This window comes from Pteropus vampyrus, unplaced genomic scaffold, assembly GCF_000151845.1.
Source record: "Pteropus vampyrus isolate Shadow unplaced genomic scaffold, Pvam_2.0 Scaffold1, whole genome shotgun sequence".
NCBI classification, from domain to species: Eukaryota; Metazoa; Chordata; class Mammalia; order Chiroptera; family Pteropodidae; genus Pteropus; species Pteropus vampyrus.
The window spans coordinates 42,384,427-42,407,460 of record NW_011888782.1 but is presented as its reverse complement, the minus strand read 5'-3'; the positions used below and the strand labels follow the sequence as shown (position 1 = coordinate 42,407,460).

The 23,034-nt window shown below is 36.1% G+C and overlaps 1 protein-coding gene across 2 annotated transcripts in view; it reads left to right on the top strand.

Annotated features, from left to right (window-relative positions):
* The window catches only part of CMSS1 (cms1 ribosomal small subunit homolog (yeast)), a 343,642-nt gene that overhangs the window by 55,252 nt on the left and 265,356 nt on the right, over positions 1-23,034 (top strand). The window lies entirely within an intron of this gene.

The window sequence follows — 23,034 nt, the reverse complement described above, 5'->3', positions numbered from 1 at the left end:
CAAGTCATTGGGGGTCATGGTCGATTCGCTTGTAACTTTTTCCCCTCTGGGACTCTAAAGCTTCTGTTATTGCTTCGGATTCTTAAATACACATCCTGTTATTCTTATTTAAACTTTTGTAAATAGGTTTTTGTTACGTTTGTTTTTTGGTTGCTGGGGGGAGAAGGGAGAGGGAAGCCAGAGCCTTCCCCCGCCCACCCCAGAGATCTCTGGGGGCGATTTAGACTTCAAACCTTCTCTTTCCTCTTTGTAAAGAGTAGGGGTCCTCAGAGGATAGTATTTTATTTCCTGATGATGTAACTACCAAACAATTCTTCAAGTGATGATGGGAAGGCCAGATGAAATTTTATTTTTTCAGTGTTTCTCCTTAAAGAACCTCCTCGTTCCTCATTTCTGCTTACCTGTGTTTTAATGAAAATAGTTAAAACTAATTCGTTTATTTGGCAGGGAAAATATTTATTAAAGAACTTAAATGTTTTGTACTGTACTTTCAAGGTCAAGTATAAAAATAAAACTTTAGAACCAGTTTTAATCCAGTTGTTCTCTTCTGCCAACAAACAAAATAAAAAATAAAGACGTGAGAAGGAAAAGGAAACTGATTAAATGTGGCTAAATTAAGCCTGTTACCCTCTAATGTGGGGCAGATTTACTTATATAAATCCTTTTTTTGATAAATGAGAATTAGCCTCCTAATTACTTGGCACATCAATAAGAGAAGCAATCTCTAAAGGCCTAGCCAACGATGTGAATCTGCTAAATAAATTAGATACGTGGCTGCTTTATTTGCAAGCTTCAAATGAGTAGTTTTAATAACGTGAGTCTATATAACTTTTAAAATTACATTAAGATAGGATTGCTTCCTATTATGATGTACATATGTCTATAGTATTATTGTTTCCATATGTTTTTTTCAAACAGGAATAATGAAAATAGTGTGTTTGTTTCTTTTCCTTAGTGTGGGTGGAGAAAATGTGGCTGTAGAGAATGTAGTGAGTGAAATGGTATGCAGAAAGATGCAAGGCGCAAAAATAAATGTGTGTCATCTTTGTTAAACTGTGGGCTCACTTCGACAGTTCTAGATCACTCCACTTGTCCACTGAGAAGCCTAAATTAAACTAACCCCTGCTTTTCATATATACTGTTTTAGGAGAAGTGAGTGACTGAACTTAACTTCAACTGAACTTAAAATTTAATATTTGATTTGCGGTTTTGTATTAACCTTTTAGATGTTGGTTTGTTGGGTTTTATTATCTATTTTATACTTGTAAAGTGCATTTGAATCTTTTTTAGTCTATGCGTACTTCATGCTTATTAAACATCCTTTTTGAGACTTTGATGCTAGATTTGATTTATTACAAATGAGGTGAAATGACTTATGAATGCTGCATGAAGCATAAACACCTGAGTCTCAGCTCCAAACTGGTAACATAAAGGACATTTTCACCAATGCTAGTATTTTTGTAAGTTGTTTTGCATCCTTTTCCCATCTGATGGGTAAAAGTTTCTTAACATTTGACACTGCCTTTTATTTCTCATGTTTTTGTACTCATGCTTTGGATTTATAGTCATTCTTTTGACTTCTCAGTCCCCTGTAAAATATTTTTGCAGTATTTTTTCGTCCTTTTCTTTATCTGGGGTTACTAAAGAATAAAAAAGTTAAGTGGATACAAGCGTTGTCTAGGGCTCTTGAGGCAAGAGAAAAGAATATTAGGACTCCTATGCCTTGCGTGCCTTGCCTGGTGCTGTTACTTTCTGAAGTACTGGTCTCTGACCCAGCTATGACTCAGTGTTCCAACTGAGGTTGTGATATGTGACCACTTTCTTCAGGAACCAATAGTAGCTCTCATTTGTTGAGCTTTTAATTCAAATTTATGTCAGTCACTGTGCTTAATGCTCTAACATGAATTCCATCATTTAATCTGCACAACACATTTGGAGGTGGTATTAATCATACTTTTCAGACATTTGGAAGAGTAAAATGACTTGACCAAGACTACACTGCTAGTAAAATCACAAATGCAGAGATTTGAACCAGCCTTAGTCTTGTCTTCCATTAATGGTTTGTTCAGAATCTCTCAAAGATTTTGTTGGTAAAGAAGTGTTCGATTTAATTGAGAAGTTTGTATCTCTGTTTTCCGGACAGAATGGTAAACTAGGAAAACCAAGACTCACCTCTTTGTAGGTCACATACCAGGCCACCCCGATTGTGTACTGAATAACTTCAGGGAGTGTTGTTCACATTGGATTTGTATATTTACTAAGACAGTTTTCTTGAGGATGTTGGCAACGTCTTGTTCTAATAAAATGAGAATATTATGATAATTTTCCAACGGATGTTAAGTCAGGGGTCTTGAAGAAGGAGAATCTTTGACACAAGAGCACCCTGGGTCTTGTATCACGAGCTCCAGCCAGTCATTGGCAATGTGCTTTGTTAGCCACATGAGTCGACTTAGTAGATTTTTATTTCCTTCCCTCTTTCTACCAACATTTGTGACCACAGAACCAGCTCACAATGATTCTATCCTGTTTAACAAGATATTGGGTTGCTTTTCAGAAACAATAGACCAAAACTGCATGTTACGCAGCCAAAGCATGCACCGTGGTGAGACCTTTCACCTCCAACTGCACCTAGAACCAAGTCTTGCTCCCCTACCCCACACATACGAAAGAAACCACAAGACCAAGGCATAACTGGAACTTGAACACTGGAACCCTTTCAGAAAATGAAGGGTCCATTGTCCCAGAGGGTCCAGTGCTGACACCCCTTAAAATAAATGGCCAAGTTCCAAAGTTCTCCAATTAAAAAACTTGCCCCACCAGCTCTTCCACATAGGTGTTCCCCTAACCCCTTAAAAACCCTAAACTAGTTGAGCAAGCAAAATGGATTTGAGGCAGCATTAGGTCTATTTTCTCAGTTGGTAGCTTCTCAATCGACCAACATTTCCTTACTCCAAACTGATATTTTGAGTTTGGGCCTTTTGAAGTATTGAGCACACAAACCTTGGGTTCAGTAACACATTCTCTTTGAGATGTAATTTTTGTTCTCTTGGTTTGACATATTTATTATGAAAAGAATAAGTAGTGTTATGACCACCGTGCCTCAGTCCTGGCAGAAAAAAATTTTCCTTCCTGTTCCTGAAGTCTGATTGCTATATGACTCTTCTTATTTTATAATCAGGATTTTTTACAAATAAGCATACCTACAAATTAAAGTCTTTTCTACAATTAGTAATCTGAATTTATGATCCAAGTCAGGAATAGCTTTAAGTTGTTATTTGGAAATTGTACAAAGGAATTTTCCTACCAAGCTAATTGCTTTCTAATGTGGAAGAAGGGCTTATAGGCAACAAGGCTGGAAACTGGGATATATCAAGTCGATTGAAATGTGTGAAGTCACTTTTGTTAGGTAGTCAAAAACATTTGCATATCAGCAGTTTCCCATAGTTCAAGCTAATGCCAGGTTATTACAATGACCACAGCAAGTAATGTTAGTAATGTCCACAATGTCATTGTTAGTTAACTGTTTTAAAATACTATTAACATGTTACTAAGCACATCAAAGCTAGTTCCTCTTTATGAAGTGACCACTCTTTCTTTCCATCATGTCCTGTCTCCCTGCCTTTGTTTCTTCTTGTGACTGGTGAAGTCTTTCAGTCATCCAGACAAGTGACAGAGAAGCAGCTTTCATAATTAACTGAACTTTTCTTGCAGCTGCCCATAATTTTCACTGCTGGTTCTTTCATCAGTTAAGGGATGATGTGCACTGTCCCTGAAAGCTCTGCTGCAGGCTACTTACAGGATGATAGCGCTAACTTTGTGACACATTTGCTCCTTTATCTCTTATGAAATAGTATATGTGGAAACATATACATGCAAACGACAATAGTTCTTGTTATGGGCATGGTCCTGTATGAGAAGCTGAACATAGCGGGGACAGTTCCAGGACGGCATGGGGAGAGGCAGAATTCTGTGGTCCTGCGTCGCTTTAGGCTACAGTCAACTGGCCAGAGTGTGAGCTTTTGGCACGGAATATTCTGACACCTCACCGGCAGCCTTCTTGCAGAGCAGCTTTGCCTCTGAGCATTAGGCAAACCTGCCGTGGATACAGTGCTGATCTCTCCTCTGTTGCTATACAATTTAGGAGGAAGGCTGAAGGGACTGAACACACAGGTGGGCAACTGTAGAAGGGGCAGCTAATAGGGAAGTCTGAGGGTAAAAACACCTTCTCTCCATGAAAGGGAAATCAGTTTTCTAACTAATCTCTTTCTTTCACTCTTCTTTCTGTCCCCCAGGTGGCATCTGCCTAACTCTGTACACATAAATGCCGACACAAAATATACCACATCCCTAGGCAGCATAGCATTTACAATGTGCACTGTAATAGCCTTTTACCAGAAGTTAATGGCCTGCAGTAAACTTAGATTTACATATAGACCCTCTCACTAATCTGTGGCCCAGATCTCCTGTCCGTAGCCTCGCTAGTCCTTGAAGTTTCTAGAGACCCTTCAGCTTCCTAGTTATACTTCAGCTAACTTTGACTTTAGCATAGGGACCAATACCCTTGAGAGCTAACTTGGGGTAATTACAGGAACAGTGTCAGTGGTGATATTAGGGAATGGGCAGCCCTTTATTAACATTAAAATGAATGGTATTTTGTGGCTTTAAAATTCATTTTAAAATAGTTCAGTGCCCATGATAATTTGCAAAATGTAGAAAAGTAGAAGACATTTTACACCTAGTCCTCCTATATGAGTGCTGCCAACTGTTAACAATTCAGTGTACTGTTTCTTTTTAAAAAGTCTTTTTCTAAGCATTTGTTAAACATAATTGTTTCATACTGTGAGCATATGTGTGTACTGTGTGTCTTTTTACCCTTATTTTATATATGTGTGTATATGTATATATGTATTCATGTTCATGGCTTTTCTGTAGATACTAGATTACTTAAAAGCACATATTTGCATATTTTCCTTAGAAATGATAGTCATAAAGCCAATCACTGCCTGCTTTCCCCCTGATATTGACATGGTGTTTGTTCTTCACCAAGTGAAGCAGGGAAGTCTTCTGTTGATCAGAGACCTTGTGGTCTTGGTTTACATGGGATGCTATGAGTTGGCTATGGGACTCTGGTGAGCTGCCAGTAGGTGAGCAGAATGACTTGGAGAGAATGAAGACTTGATAATATGCCACCACCATAAGATTATTAAATAGGAATCAGGAAAAGCCTGCTATTTAGGTCCAGTCCATTTGCTTATTTATTCCTGCAAACATTTTGCGTTTCCTTGGTAACTAATAATAGTTTTGAGAAATTGTTGAACTCACAAGTTTTACAGGAGGAGTAAAAAAATCCTCGAATCACAGAAATTAGAGACGGAAAAGACCTATTAGGTCATCTTCTTTGTCCCTTGCCAGTACAGATTGTTCTCAATGTTTTGTCCAGTCCATTTTTTAAAGGGACTTTGTCAAATAGTTTGTACACCTTATCTGTTTCAAGTAATACATTAAAAAAAAAAAACACACATAAATTTTCTGTGTAGTTGTGGAGCTTGATTTCAGGGTAAATATTTATGAAAAAAGACTTTTGGGTTTTATTAGTTGGAAGTCATTGGAACTGTTTAGAATGTTATTGGAATAGTTGGCCAACTAAGGGTAAAATAAATGGGTAAGTTAAATTTAGTATTTGTTTTCTTTTATCACTGGTAACCCAAATGCAGCAATGCATGAGAATTAACTTTTAATCATATAAATTCCTTGAAATGGGTTTAGAAGCCCTGAGGAAATAAAGCATCTAGGAAGTAAAGAAAATTGGGAGAAAAATGGTTTATTCTAAGATTGTTTTATAAAAGAGACATTTTTAAATTTGCCCTCCTGTCCCCAATTCTGCTTTGTCCATTATTTTACAGTTTACTATTGTTTGATGCAAAGGTGACTTCTAATTGTAAATCCTTTCCTTCAGTCCAGCAATTTCTTCCAACTCCCAAAGGGAAAGAATTAAACTGTCACATAGAGCGGTCAATAGTGGTGTTATAGACTAAATGCCTCAATTCTCTGTATTATGGCTCAAAATGTCTCCACTGGGAAAAATAATGAACAAATTAAGAATAAGAAATGTGCTTTGAGTTTTATTAGGAAGGATGATTGTTTCATAAAACCACATTTTAGAGTGTAGAAAGGCCGTAGAAAACATTTGCTCTACCTATTGTCGCCTCGTGTTCCCACTTTTTAAATGAGATCATTCAAGCTCAGAGAGACTAAAGGACTAGCCCCAAGGTCAATAATAAATTGGTGACTCAGCTGCTATGTTTTATGGGTTTGTATATCTCTGTCGGAAAACATGAAAAAACAAAAGATGGCCTAAACAATGTGATTAGAACTGTCAAAAAGAGTGTATCTGAAATCCTAATTAATATTGGAGTAATTTACTTAGGTTTATACTAACTGCAGAACTAATTTGGAGCATTAATAAAATAGTCATCCACTTTATTGGTTAACAGTACAATCTTTTTGTTGCGTTTCTTTCAAATTGGATATCTGTATATTGCTTGGTAATCAACTCAAGCCACAAAGATTGGCCATTTGTTGACAACTCTGGCCAAAAATTTAATGGAGAGGTCTAGACGTTTAATATTAATTCTGTTATCATTTAACACCATTGTCTTACATGCTTGCCAATTGGTCATTCTGTACATTAGATATCATATTATAATTTATGTCAGTAGGTAGCCAATCTGCATCATAAAATACGGAGTTGGAAGGTATGTCAAAAGTCATATGTCCACCCTTAGATTCAATTCTCTCTTGAGTCAGAACTCCAACTTTTTTTCAGTTGTCATCAGTTGGTGCTGAACAGCTCCAGGGATTTGTTACTTCACCAGACTAAAAACTGGCTACCTCACAAGTTAAATTGTCAAAGTCTAAAGCTGATCAGAATTTTAATCTTTCTCTAAAGAATTTTACTTTAGAATACTTTGACTCTGAGTATACCATTCCAACTGTATATTGTTATTGTCACATGTTATAGTTCTATCTTTTTTTAATTCCACAGGACATTATCATCATCTATTATTCTTTTAGTCATTGTTGCTTTAGATGTACCAACATGTTTACCACTTTCTTTGCTCATCATTCCTTCTTTTATTCCAGACTTCCGTCTGGGATCACTTTCCTTCTAGATGTATCGTTTCGAAGTTCCTTTACTGGAAGTCTGCTCTGTGCATATGCTCTTTTTATTTATTTGAAGATGTCTTTATTTTTTACCGTTGTTCCTGAGAAGATTTATACTTTGAGTATAGGCTTCTAGGGTGACACTTGTTTACTGTCAGCACATAGAAGATATTCCACTGACTTCTGACTTCTTATGTTACTGTTGAAGTCAGTCATTGGTCTAATTGTCATTTCTTTTATCACTGGCTGCTTTTACAATTTTCTTTTTGTTTTTGATATTCTGTAATTTTATTATTAGATACTTAAATATAGAGTTATTTTGTCCTTTCTGAATTTCATTGAGATTCCTAAATATGTGGATCATTGTCTTTCTTCAGTTCTAGAAAATTCTCAGCCAATATTAACTTATCAAATATGGCTTCTGAATAATTTTTTTCTCTCCTTACCTTTTAAAACAGACACGTTAGACCTTTTTACCCTGTTCTTCATATCTCTTAACTATTCTTTCAGTTCCATCTCATTAACTCTTCAGCTGCATCTTATAATTTCTTCAGGTTTTTCTTCCAGTTCACTAATTCTCATTGTTAATCTGCAATTATATTTTTTATTTCCAAAAGTTTCTCTTTTTTTCCTAATCTGTTTAGCCTTTAATAGTCTGTTACTCTTAACTAAAAATTTCAATCTCCCTTTTTATTTTTAACATATTAGGTATGTTTTACATTCTGTCTGATCATTTAAATGTCTGGGGTCTTTAAATACCAGCAGCCTTGATTCTGCTTCCTTTCTTTGGCTTTTCAATCTTTGTGCATTATGTTCTAGTGTGTTTTTGAATTTTTAAATATGAACTCATACATCTTAGAATTTTATATATGAGAATTCTATGTGGTTGTCCTATGAAGTGGGTTGAAGGTGGCTTACTCTAGAGAGGATATACATTTGTTTTTGCCAGATACTAGAGAGTATTTTCAGCCTTGAATATCTAGGCCCAGGGCTTTTGTGTTTTTTTGTTTTGTTTTGTTTTTGGACCACCTAGTTCATATGAATTTGGGCTGCAAATTCTCATGTGGCCTAGCTTGTTATTATAATTTTCAGTGGAGTTTATTTCTCCCCCTACTCCCAATGCCATAGTTCAAGAAAAGCAGTTTTCCTTACAGTTCTTAGAGGTAGGTTTTTTTCTAAGTCACCTTTACACTAATGGTTTAGCTCTTTGCAATCCCAACTTTATGTAGGGCTTGGATTACCCTAGGCTTTGTCCTCTGTTTTCTGTGCCCTGTTATGTCATAAGAACCAAAATTTAAGTTCACGGAGTTTAAAACGTGATCTCAAAGCAAAAGCCAGCTTTGGTGATTTGCTTACCTCACTGGGCTTTCACTTTTATTTAGTCTTTGGCCTTCGCAAAATTCCTTAGTAACTTGCCATCTCAGGGATGTATACTTTATACTTTTTATTTGGCACTTTGTTTGTTTGTTTTTAGTGAGACAGTAGCTTAGAGTAGCTAATCAGTTTCACCCTCAGAAAATGGACATTAACACAATATAATCTATACTGAAAACTATGTAGGAAATATCTAAAAGGAAATATTTCAAATTAATATATTGGAGCCAAGTGTTTTGTCCTTTATATATATATATATAAAAAAATGGAGTTTTAGTTTAACCTCTTAAAGTTTTGCATCTCAGCATTTCCATTCATTGTTCAGGGTACTAATTGACCAGTGATTTTTCAGCTGACAAATAATATAAATATTGTCTCAAATATAAGAACAATTTAGTTTTAGTCTTTGTTAGGGCCATTAGTAGAAATACAGGTCTACTACCTAGGATAGCTATAATCTACTTCCACTTATTGGTTATGTTGTTATTAAATGTAATTACTTCCCTGATTTTTCACAGTTGTTACTCTTTAGTTTAGGCAAACAGTATAAGTCAGAGTCCAGCGTAAAGAGAAATGATTTAAGAGAATTAAAGAAAGCTTTCTCTATAGTTTACTGAGGACTATGAAAAATCCAATATCATTGAAATCTCATTCCAGGTGCTTCAGAGGGAAATTATTTTGATGGAATGATGACACTTTCAGGAATGTGGCCTATCTTAAATTTAGAAACTTTTGACAGAGCACTAGGCAAGTCTCTAATTTTGTATAGAATACCATGTAATGTAAGATGGCTTCACATGAGCTCCCAGCATATGGTTACTTTAACTTATTTGCTTTCATTGAGATCTGTCCTCCAAGTAATCTAGAATTTGAGTAACCAAAAAGAAATGACACATTAGCTAGAATGCTTCCAGCTGCAGTCAACAGAAAACTTGGATTCCCTTTGACTTGAACAATGGTGAAATATATCATCTCACAACAAAAAATCTAAACCTAGAGCAGTCTCTATACATGGCATGTTGCTTCTGCTTCTCTGGTTTCTTGTGGCTCAGGCCTCTCCCCCTGGATGGCTTTATCATCACCCTGGTAGCAAGATGGCCTCAGCAGTTCTAGGCATCACATCCAGACATATAACACCAAGAGGTAGGAAAAAGATCATCTCTTCTGGTGTCTCCTAAGAAGTCAGGAGACCTTTCTCATAACTCTCCGTCTCCCTCACCATCCACCCAAAGTTGTGCCTGTAGTCTATTTGTCTAGAACTGTCAGAAGGAAGGAAAGTAACATAACTGGCTTATAGACCAATCAGATTTCATTCCTGACTTGGACATAGGTTCACACTCATGTAAGTTCTATGGGCACAGTGGATTATTGTTCTAATTTCTCTTTTCTATAAATTCTGAGGACACATTTGGCTTGTAATTTTCTCCATAAAAAATATGGAAACCTCCATTTATGCTGACCCCCCACAAAAAGAACTGCAGAGATGCTATATTCAGCACATTTCAGCAATGCTCACAGACTGGGCGAATTGCATGAACAAACTCATTCAGCTGGTCTGGACTTTCACATTGCTGCCTTTAAATTACTAGATGACCTGTACATAGTTCTAACTGAGTATGTGGCCCGTTGTTCTAAGAAGTGAATTTTAAGGCCAAAATAGGAAGTTAGGAAACTCTTATATTTGAAATTCTATTTTATCCTCACAAATGTATGGTTTTCATTTTTTCTGCCCCCCAAATTGGAGGTGATCAGGACTAAAGCTTTGTGGCATTTAAATCCATCAGTCTTCAAAGTGAACATCACTGCAGTTTGGGAGAGGAACAATTCCCACTGATTTTCTAACCCTTGCCATTATTTTGGAGACTCTTCTTGCCTTTTGCCTTTAGTAGCTATGGAATGGAAGCAGCAGATGTAATGCTTTATTGGTAAAATCAGAAATTTCTTTTTTCTTGTGGAAAATGAATATTAATATCATGTCACTTGATCTTTTCTTCTAGACATAATATAATATTTTTCTGTGGGCTAAATTTATTATGCTTATTCTCATAGAATATTGAATCTGTTTGACAAAGTGAATTTTTGGCCTCTTTACCTGTACTCAGTCCATCAACACTATGTGTAGAAAATTATTTAGCTCATGAGAAAATATCAACATCTCTAATTTTAGGGTCAATGTAATGTCTCATGAAGTTTGTACGAGAATATAGGGTTAGCTATTTAAGAATCTGAGCTATAAGTAATAGTGAAATTCATCATTATGCTGACCTGCCAGCTCATGTTTCTATATGCTATAGTTCTGATTTAGAAAAAGTTCAGATAATAAGTTTATTTATTTTCCTTCTCCCAGATTGTTCCTTTTCTCTTGATTCACTATCATTCTTTTACTCTCAAAGAATAGAATGTAGTTTTGGAATAGAAACAAAGTAATAGAACTGAAGAGGTTCAATGGATAGAAATGTTGCTGAAGGTTCTGCTGGCAGTGGTCTCTGATTTTGCTAAAGCCTAAACTTTCAGGTTGGAAGAAATAAGTCACCTGCCTAAGGCTATTTATTGAGATATTTCCGTATTTTATTGCCAGATCATTGCTTTATTATATGATTTGGTGACTACATTTGTTTTAAATATTATAGAAACAATTATTTCTGTTTGCATATTTTTGTTCATTATTTTTCTTAAGCAGTTAATTGAATTCACGTGAGTGCATGCATGTGTGTGCAAGTCTTACAGTAGCCGCTTTTGCGTGTGTGTGTGTGTGTGTGTGTGTGTGTGTGCACTTTACCTGTCACTGAATTGCAGTTGCTTTATCCTCAGCTAGGAGTTGAGAGAATGAGATCTTGAAGATGCTTTTCGGGAAGTCCTTAACAATCTTAACAATTGCATGAATAGGTCTGCAGCCCTCATCCCAAGTCCGATCTTCAGTCTTTGTGTTTTATGACCCTGGTCAGCCTTCATAAAACAAAGCCCATTGGCTGTTCCCAGAACAGAGGTAGAGGGCTGCAGTGGTGACTATGGACTGGGAGTAGCTATGCCTTGCTTAGATGAATGCAGGATGCTCTGTGTGTTTGTTCTTTTAAGGTGTTCCTATGAGGAAATCTGGTGACTCTCAGGACACATCCTTCTGTGTGTAGGTATCTCCATCTCCAGTAACATTTTTAGATCGTAGGTATTTTTGAATGGTAAGATCAAAAAACGTTATTGCCCATTTTATAGAATTTCAAGTTTTCTTTGAATCTAAGACTAGATAATAGCTATTTAATGTATAGAGTTTTATGGATTTTCTCTTGTCATAGTGGACATCTAAGAATTATGTAGTTTGGTTGATGAACACAGATGACTAACTCTCTTAATGTAAGTTATCAGAATTGGCTCTCTTCATAACGTAACTTCCAAATGGCTTTATCTTTATGACCTTTTGTATTCCATGGATGGTTGGTTTATATTTTTATGTAAAAGAGAAGTAGAGTTCTATGCTAATTGAGAATTTTTGTTTACCACCATCCCTTTATAGAATACATAGATATTTTTAAATATAATTACATTTTACCACTAACCCCAAAAGTCATTTTGAAGGTAAAAAATCTGACTCCCTCTTTGCTGAATCCACAAATGTGTCTATCAATTTCTTTATACTTTTCTTTCTATTGAATCTGAGTGATGAGACATTCAACAGTCACTTATTAAATACCTACTATTTTAAGTGAGACAAATTTGAGAAGAAAGCCATTTAATATAGGACCAGCATATAATAAGCTTCAGTAAACTTAAGTTCCTTTCCTTTCTGCTGTTATAGCCAAAGTTTTGTGCTCTATGGAGGTAAATAAGACAAATCCCCTGCTTCAAGGAATTTACAACTAGGACTTGATTGGGGAAGTAATAATATAGAAGAAGAGATAGACTATTTGAAAACTAAATGAATTATGCAGGTACATAAATAAAGTGCCCTTTCCACACAGAGGAACAAGTTCTGCATCTGGAAAGGTGTGAGAGAAGATGGCACTTAGGATTTCAGGTAGAGTTCTGTCTCATTTGCTCCTCTGTTATGGATGCATAAGATGTATAGTCACTAAGGAGGAGCTAGTCTGGTGCCAGTTCTGGCCAGGCAGTAGGGGTTCACTGGCCACATTACTCTCGTGTTGCTGGTGTGTCGTTCTTTTCTTTCCATGAATAACTGTTTCTTGTGGGGGTTTTTTTTTTTGTTGTTGTTGTTGTTGTTGTTGTTTTTAATGCTTTTAAAGTTTGTGTTGCTTATGGTTTCTTTTGCTCATGGAAGAAACATGGGATTAAAAAAAAGAAATGTGGGATAATGCTAAATTTATATAGATCTTAGGGCAATTTGCATTCTTACAGCACAGAGGGAAGTGAATACTTTAATAATCTTCAAAATGTAGGAAGTTCTCCATTTGCAAAAAGATTCTTGCAAAGGTTCATTTGTAAGATATTTCCTCACTAAGTAGAGAGTTGATTTCCATACTAGCACAAGGAGGCTTACTAAACCCATGATAAAGCTGAACACCTATTTGTAGGTAGCTGCGGTACTATGGTGATAGTGTGGCACAGTAATATCATAGCTCACAAGATTTATACATAATATGATTATTACAGCATGTAGTGGGGAACAATATTCTTATAGAGTGTACAATTTAAACTGTATATTGGCTCAGCTAGGTTTTTGTGGACTAGCTGGGAACCTATGTTTTACATAAAACATGATGTTTATTAGTAAATGTGTTTCAGGTTCCCACTTTGGATTCCAGGTGAATACCTCCCTGCCCATATCCACGGCAGCTCGTTGCCAACTAGCCTGAGGAAAATTAAGTAGCTCTGGAAATACTCTTGCCCTCCAGGTGTCATCCTTTTGAGCAGATGGAGGCTGGCTTTTACATGGAGGGAACATTCTCAAGTCAGGTGTTCATAACACTAAGAATGCTTGTATATATTTTATGTGGCCAAGATCGTTAAATATATTTTATTCTTAGCTCTCCCAGGTTCAAGCATGACAGCATATTCTTTTATGCAACTTGCAGTCACCCATGTTCATGACTGGAAAAGCTGAAACCATTCTCCTTTAAAGGATGAATCATAATTCAACTAGCTTTGCAGTTGACTTCCTAGATTTAGTGGGCTGTCACTCAGCAGGACTGTTTTTTGTTTTTTACCATATCCCATAACATGAATGGTAATATCTGTGGGTTTTTTAGGGTACTATATTTCCTTTCTGCTTATGAACAAAAGATTATTTTTTGGCCTATCTCCTTTTCCGGAAAAGACCAAATTCCTGGTAGTGTCAGCCAGATACAGTTTAAGGAACTTAGTTCAACAATAACATAACTATTAATCCATGGCAATGCTTTTGATCTATAGATTGGTTTCAGTAAGCCAAAAGAGGATAATCAATGCAGACTGAAATAGGCATTCGTTTCTTGTTACTGTACATATTACACCAGACTTCCACATTTTATCTCCATAAATCCCCTTCATCTTGAGTAAAAAACCCCTTCTTCTTAATTAATCTCCATAGTGTTTTCTCCTCTTGACTCAGGGCAGTTAATCCCCTAGCAATCTGAATCCATGGAACAGGTGCCTTATTAAAAGACTGTGGTTAAATGTTGGGTAAACTCTAGCAGTGATTGATAGAAAAGAATGTTGATATTTGGTGAGGGTTTGACAAAGGAGCCCCTCACCTATGTTTGATCAACCACTAAGCTATAAAGATAGGCCTTTTGTAGAAGAGGCAATGCAGCTCAGTGGAAGAGAGAACCATTTGCTCTACAGGGAATTACTGTGGTTCCATATTCTGAAGCATGAGTCACGGATGTCTTTATGATTACACATCCCTCCTAGCATATGAGGAATAAACTTTAGAGAAAAGGAAGTTAAGAGAAAACAGAAGTGTGAATAACTGCTAATGGGGCTCTCTCTGGCTCCGTTCCGTCTGCCATTTCATCACACATAAAGGAGGTAGTTCAGAGATTCCTTTCCTGGCAAATAAGTGGCAACACATGTTTGAAACAGTGAATGGAAAGTATAGGGAGAAAATGACAGGCATATGGCAATAGGAAGGCAAGGAAAAATTTGTTGCCCTAATGTTAGCCACATAATTGGTATGCTCTTCCATAGAGGGGCTGTTTTACTTTAAAAAGTCTGCATGCCCTATTAGTGGAACATTTCTGTGGGGAATGTATATATTTTCTAGGGTTTTTGTTTTCGTTTTATTTTGTTTCTTTCATGAATGGCAGTCACCTTAAGCCATTAAGTTCCATACAGAGGTCTTGAGAGAAAGGTTCTCAAAGAGAAAGACAGAACCTAGTCAGGAAATAGGATTCTTTATTAAAGAAGTAAGAACAAAAAATGGAGAAGCACTTAAGAACAATCACTCTGAAGGACTGAGAACCGAAGACTGGGTGGGCCCAAATTACTGTCTTCAGGCATGCTCTTCTTTTAAATGATAATTTTACAATAACAATATTTATGTTGCATTTCTTGCCATAGCAACTAAACCTCAATAGTTTAAGATTCCACAAGTTATCGTAAAGGTCAAGGGTTTTTCTTCCACAAACTATGCATTAGTCAATATTTACTCTCCAACAATTTGAAAGCACAATGATTTATTTACTTTGAAAAAAGTAATTTTCTTAACAACAAAAAAAATCAATCTATTAAGGGCACTAAAGTCCATTTCGAATTATATGTTATACATGGCTAGTAAATAGGAAATATGTTTTAAGTCTCTAAAATTTAATTACAGCCTGTCCTTATATTGGAGAAAAGTACTAAAGAGAAACATAATTTGTTGCTCAGAACAGTTTTTTTTGTTGTTTTTTTTTTGTTGTTGTTTTGCTTTGTTTGCTCAGTAATGATTATGACAGAAAACATTGTCAGCCTTTAGTTTCTAATATTTAATTAACTGCTCGGTGAAACTTAACTTTAGTTGTTCAGGTTGTGGGGAAAAAATTAGTTGGTGTTATTTTTGATTTGGGCCTTGACAATGAATAATATTAGCATGAAAAAAGGATTTTTTAATATGTACATATCTGTGCATACGATTTATACATGTCAATGCTTTAGAAGCCAACTATTCTGTACCTTCTTTCTCAGTATCCTGCTTTATTATGATTGGCACAATTGGCATGATTTTTTTTATATCCAATCTCATGCTTTAAAAATTGATACCTAAGAAGGTAGTCTAAATAAAATGTTGTTTGTAATCAGAAATTTCTCTACATATTTACATGTAGAATAAAGCAGTTCATGACAGAGAGAAGATATGACTAAATTTTATAGCCTGCCCCTTCCCATTTTTTTTCCCCCCCCCAGGTTAGGATTTTTTTTTACATTTTAAAATAGTTGGAAAATACCAAAATAAGAATAATATTCCATGATATATAAACATTATATGAAATTCAAATTTTAGTGCCCATAAAGTTTTTTTTGGAATACAGCCACACCTATTTGTTTACACATTATCTGTAGATGTTTTCCTACTACAACAGAATTGTGTAGTTGCAACAAGACCATCTGGCCCACAAAGCATAAAATGTTTACTACCTGGCTCTTTACAATAAAAGTTTGCTGACCACTGTTCTATAGCTTTGGCAAAAAAATACAATTCTAAACAAAGAAAAAAAACAGCTAAAGCAACTAATTTGTGTCCATTTGCCTGGCACCAAATTTTGAGTTTTGGCCCCACTTCTTTTTTAGATATTGAACAATTGATATTCTCTGAAGAATAAAATTATTACCTAGACAATTGATGCCTTTTGATGGAGAACTTAGGTGATATGGTATATTTGAGGGGAAACCTGGAACAGTCAAAGTAGAAAGCCAATGTTTTGTTTCTGAGACTAATAGTAAGCAATGAACTGGTTGTATTTTATTTCCTATTTTCATGTATATCACTTTCTCTCATTTTACCTTGCCCAGAAAGGAGATGTCCAGGATGAATGATGGTGATTATAGAGCAATTCTGTAAGAGATGCCACCCCCACTCCCTGCCCAACCTATACTGTATCAAAGCTTTCTGCTTAACTTAAGTACATGTGGTGAAACAAACCACAATGAAAGTTTCCAGTGCCCATGACTAGTTTTCCTTGTCTCTCATCACTATGAATAATTGAGGACTGACTGCATTAAGAAAAGATATCCTACCTCCAGTATTTCCTCATAAATATTAGATTTAATATTCTAACATTGGTTTTTAAAAATTCCTTGAATAAGCCATCAAAATATATTTCTAAATAGACTTAATCTAATTTATCAGACTCAAAAAAGAAGGAAACACTGAAAAGACGGCTTCTTGGTTAAATGTTCCTTATTTGAGAATTTAGATATGATACATTATTTTTGTTGCATATTTTGAGGACTGTTAGGAAAAGGAAACTATATTTCTATATTGTAGATAGCATTGTTTAGATGGGTGTTATGGGTACATGGAATGAAAGATATTTCAAATAAATTGGTCTGCAGGGAATTACACAATACCTAGAGGCTGTGTTTGCTCTAATTTTTTATATCCAATCTCATCCTTTCCAAAATTTCCTCCTTTAAAAATAGAAATCCAGGAAGATCAGCTAAATAAAATTTTTCTTGTATAGTAACTAATTTCTAACAGATGCATTTTTGGCACATAGACATTCACAAATAAAAATGTATATGCATTTTTCACATTGACCTAGTAGTCTTGTTTTGTTTTGGTTTTAATATAACGTGGACTAACACATAAGAATATTGGAAGAAGGTATATATAATTAAATGAAATAGAATCCATGAACACTGAGTCTGAACCTTCCATAGAGTTTAGGTAAATTTCAAGCTACTGTATTCTTAGATGATTATTAATATTAATTCTAATCATATTTCTATTGGTATTTCAAATCACCTAAGAAGTGATGTGGCTAAATGTACATAGAGAAATATGTGGCTAAACACACAGAGAGAAAAAAAATGTATCACTCTATGTTATTTAGGGCTTTGGAGACAGCTACAATGGATGTACTTTGATTATATTAGATGAAGTTTTGTTTATTTTTTTAATGTGCACATTTACTTAAAGGCTAAAATTAGGAACTCATTTTTTTTCATCTGAAAATATCTTTTAAGAGAAAGTAGTTTTTGTTCATTGATCTTTATTTTGCATCACATAAAAAGTCTGTTCAATTTTTTTAACAGAATATTTGGTTATAGTTTTCAAAATCAGATTGTTGGTTTCCAGTATCAAGTTATTACACTTTGCAGGTGTTTCGGTCATTTCTTAACATGATACATCCTTTTAGCTTTAATGAGCATTACTAATGCACTAGAGTTAAAAATGGAAATCACATATTTTAAGATCATGTAGGAAATATTTCACCTAATTTTTTCTACAGAGAAGTTCTCCATGAATTACAATGAAAATAATCAAAAATTACAATTTATAGAGGTTTTTGGGTTTTTTGAAATCTGTGTGGTAGCTGTTGTGATTATTGCTGTTTTTTTTTTTTTCTCTAGCAGTTTCCTAGCCTCCATTGCATTCTTCAACAAAATATCTCTGTGATAAAACATGAGGAATAATATATTAGGTGCACTGTTCCTGAAATTGTTACGATAGACATTTTGGGCTCCCACCTCCATCTTGATTGTGACTCCACCATGGTCCACCTTTAAAGTATCTTTCCTTAATGCACATTAACGTCCCAGGGATGGTTCTGGAAGCAGACTCCCTGCGTTGATCATGAATTCTTCATTTACCAGTAATATAACTTGTTTGTGCCTCCAGTTTCTCATCTAAAAATGAGGAGAGTGAGAATACCTTCCTCATAGGGTTGTGGTGAGTATTAAATGAGTTATAGCCTGTAAGTGTTTCGAGTAATACCCTATGCATAGTAAGTATTCAACTGGTTAGCTCTTATTATACATTTCTAAGATGCCATCTGTGGTGTTCTGGTTGTATTGGATCTTGAAACCCTATAATTCTAAGGTCAGAATCAGTCTGGCAGTATTTAGGATGAAATAAATATAAATGTGAATGAATGCTTTTTGGAAAGTTAGACTATAACACATCTAGAACAGTATTTGGCACATAGTGGATGCTCAGTAAGTATAGAATGAATGAATTAAAATTAAAAATATATACATATAATACTGATGTCATTCATAAAATTCATAATGACTAAATTCTGGAAACCAAAGCCATTCAACCCTCTTAGATTTAGGAGAGATCATTTAACTTTCATCTATATTAATGAAGTGTGAATAACAAAGATGGTAATGATGAGAATATTAATAACAAATACATACCAGGTGCTTACTATGTATAAAATACTATTCTAAACACTTTATATTTACATGGATTAATTCATTTAATCTTTACAGCAGCCTGTAAGGTAGATACCACTATTATCCTCATTGAATAGATGAATAAACTGAGTCTGAAAGGTTATAAATATCTAGGATTAAACCCGGGAAGTTTGGCTTCAGAATCCATGCTCTTAACTTTATGTTGTAGATTTCCAGTCAAGATGGCAGAGTAGGTAAACATTGTACTTGCCTCCTCCCACAACCACATCAAAATTACAACTAAACTACAGAATAATCATCATTGAGAACCACCTGAAGACTAGCTGAACAGAAGTTCTATAACTAGAGAAATACAGAATAAGCCATGTCGAGACTGATAGGAGGAGATGGAGATGCAGAATAGGCTGGTCCCACACCCATGGAGTGGCAATTGAGAAATGAGAGGGATATCTCGGCTGCAGAGGTCCCCTCTGAGGAGCGAGGGGTCCCAGCTCCACACCAGACTCCCCAGCTCAGGATTTCAGTGCCAGGAAGAGATGTTCTCATAACTTCTGGCTGTGAAAACCAGCAGGGATTGTGGCTGAGACAGAGAGGGCTGCTGGAGTTTCTGGAGTTCCTCTTAAAGGACCCACACACAGATTTACTCAATTATGGACTCACTCTGAACTCCAGCACTGGGGCAGCAGCTTGAAAAGTGTCAGGGACGTAAGGGGAAGAACTGAATTGTCTGGCTTCAGGGTGAGGCCTGGAGGGGCAGCCTTCTGACAGTACTGGTAGATGCCATTGTTTCTTTGCTGAGTCCCCACTCTCACCCTCCTAGCCTGCAGGCACAGCTAGGCACCAAGTTTGGGTCTCCATCAACCTGGTTAACACCATTCACTCTGCCTTGGTGATTCCTTGAGACACTGCCCCTAACTTGCAGGCCCACCCAAGCCACTTCCAGTGACTTTTCCATACAAATGGCCTTCTTGGCTCATGCTAGGAACTTTCCTAAAACCTCTCAAAGGTTCACAAAACCTAAACAAGCAGCATCTGGCCTTGGCATGCCTTATACCCTTTGCTAAGTGGCCCCAAGCCTAGCACTAGTGGCAGCGGGCTTGGTCTTCCAGCACCTCCAAGCCCTGCACAAGTGTCATCCATTGCAGATCACTTTGTAACCCACACCAGGTGGCCTGACTGGGCACAGGCAGTGGCTGATCTGGGCCTGCACCAGAGCCCCTCCCAAGAGTCCCCAGAACCAACACACCTAGTGGCCAGCTTCAAACTATATTAGAGCACCACCCAACCACCTCTACAGACAAGACACCTAAAGGGAAGATCCAGCAGGCACCAGAGCCCCACTAAAGTGCATCTTCCTCTGTAGGGTCAGCCCCTGCATAATAGCACCTCCATTGTACTCATGGCCATTCCTCACAGCCAGCCAGCCTGAGGGTCAGTCCTTCTCACTAAAGTGCCAATAGCAATCAAGGTTCAACTACAACAAGAGAGCACACACAACTCACACAAGGGACACCCCCTGGAACACCTGGCTCATGTGACTGAGGAGATTGTGCCACCAGGCCCCACAGGACACCTACTAGATAAGACCATTTTACTAAGACTGGGAGATGTAGCAGATCTGCCTTATAGAAATAAACACAGGGATTCAGCCAAACATGAGACAAACATGTCCCAAATGAAAGAACAGAATAAAGCTCCAGAAAAAGAACTAAACAAAATGGAGACAAGCAATCTAACAAATGCAGAGTTCAAAACACTGGTTATAAGAATGGTCAGTGAACTTAGGGGAGGAGTAGATGAACTCAGTGAGAACTTTAACTAAGAGATAGAAAACATAAAAAATAACCAGTAATGAAGAATAAATCACTGAAATGAAGAATACATTAGAGGGGATCGATAGTAGATTAGATGAAGCAGAGGATCAAATCAGTGATTTGGAAGACAAAGTAATGGAAAACACCCAATCAAAACAGTAAAACAGGAAAAAGAATTTTTAAAAAATGAAGACAGTTTAAGGAGCCTCTGGGACAACATCAAGTATACCAACATTTGCTTCATAAGAGTATCTGAAGGAGAAGAGAGAGAGCAAGGAATTGAAAACCTAGTTGAAATAATGTTGGAAAACTTAACCTGTTGAAAACAATAGACATACAAGCCCAGGAAGCATAGAGAGTCCCAAACAAGATGAACCTAAAGAGGCCCACACCAAGACACATCATAATTAAAATGCCCAAGGTTAACTATATTATAAATAAGCTATAATTTCATAACGGTTATTTAGTCCAACCTATTTTTACCTATTTAACATTCATCAGAACAACCATAAAGTACCAAAGGTGCTTGCCTACCCCACACAAGTCTAAAGCACTGACACTCAAACTGGGCTGCACATTGGAATTACCTGGAGCTTTCAGCACTATTGATGCTTCAGTCTTAAGAGATTTTGGCTTAATTTGTTCGCCTTGGGCACTGGGATTTTTAAAAGCTTCTCTGGTGATTGTGGTATTTAGCAAACTTATAGATCCACTGGTCTAAGGATAATGAAATTGGTCTAGTCCTAGAGCATGCCTGAGAGGTAGGGGACATTGAGGTAATAGGACCTGGACCCTGGTGCATCCAGGTTTTGAAAATCAAGCCCATTTGCATTGCTTCTTGTTGAGAATTGCTTCCTTTGCATGCAAAGAATACTGGTGGAAATACTAGGTGATAATAGATTTGGAATTTACCCAGGGAATTAATTGTATATATTATTTTTTTAACTTGTTATTAAAAAAAAAATCACATAAGCTTTAACATTGATTTAGTCATAGAGCCTTACATAGCCATTGAAAATGCTCAAGAAACTTACTTGGAAAAAGCAAAATGGCTACAAGTGGAAACAGGATAGTGCCTTCCTTTAGGGTTACCAGCTTCCTGCTCGAATGAGAAGAGTAGCCTGACTTTACTAAACTGTTGAGGAAAAATTATATTTATTTTAAATGTTTATGGTTTACCATCTCAGAAGATTAATGCCAAATCCTCAAAAATGTAGTGACGAGCGATGACTCATTTTAGCTCATGTCAAAACAATGCACTTTTGTAATTTTCCTGTCCCTGGAGAAGCTATTAAATACTAAACAAAATGCCTCAGAATGAAACTGATTGAGTGTTTTAAATTATGTACTTTTGCTTGGCTATTAGCCAGACGTTCTTTGGGAAAGCTCACTGCACATCAGGACCTGTGATTTGCACTGACAATGATACTACACAGTTTACACTGCTTAAATATCAGCAGTGTGTATTCTAAAGCTAAATAGTCAAACAAAGCCCAGTCTTTTTGTGTAAACAATTTGTGTAACTCTATTCTCAGCCAAGCGATTTTTTTCTTTGTTAAACTGTGGACAGGGTATACCTAATGGATAAGGTATTTTTCTCTGCATTATTTTGATAAATAACACAGATTCCAACAAGCTTAAGAATTGTAATACATATATTTCTTTTCAAGGTTTATATATTCGTTTCTGTGTAAGTAGTACAATATATCTTGTCCTTAGGAGAACTCAACATAATGTTTTGCATGTGGTCGGTACATAAGATATTTGTGTTGCTGATAATAATGATACTAATAAACAAAAAACAAAAGGACTAGCTTTTTCATTAATTTCCTATGGTCTGTCTGCTAGTACTATATGAGGCCTTTTAAGAATCAGTGTTAAGCTAACTACATTTTATTTTTTAAGAGCAAAATATTTAAATGATTGACCAACTTCTTAAAGTAATGAGGATATTTACAATGTTAGATTAGACATTTTTAAAAACTACTTTATCAGTATAATTTTAATATTAATATTAGTAACCAAGACATTCTTAGTATCATGTGGTATTTTTTTTTAATTGACTTTTGGGAGTGTGAATTCCTGACAACCAAAAATATGGGGTCACTCAGATGGTTTCTTTCACACTGAATACCTAGGAAAGACTAGGTACTCAATAGATATTTTTTAAATTGAACCGTTGTTCTACTCATAATCATTTCTTATGTGATAAGAATCAATTTCTTCAAATGCAGTTCCATGAGAAGGCATGGAAAAGGCAGTGAAAATTAGATACCTTCCTTCCAAGTGATTCTGTAACATGGTGATAGACTATTGTTCCTAAGGAAGATATTCTGATGCATAAGAATATCTAGCTGTCAGCCCATTCTAAGGTAGAAAATGGTGCGAAGAGTGGTAATTCAAGCTGCAT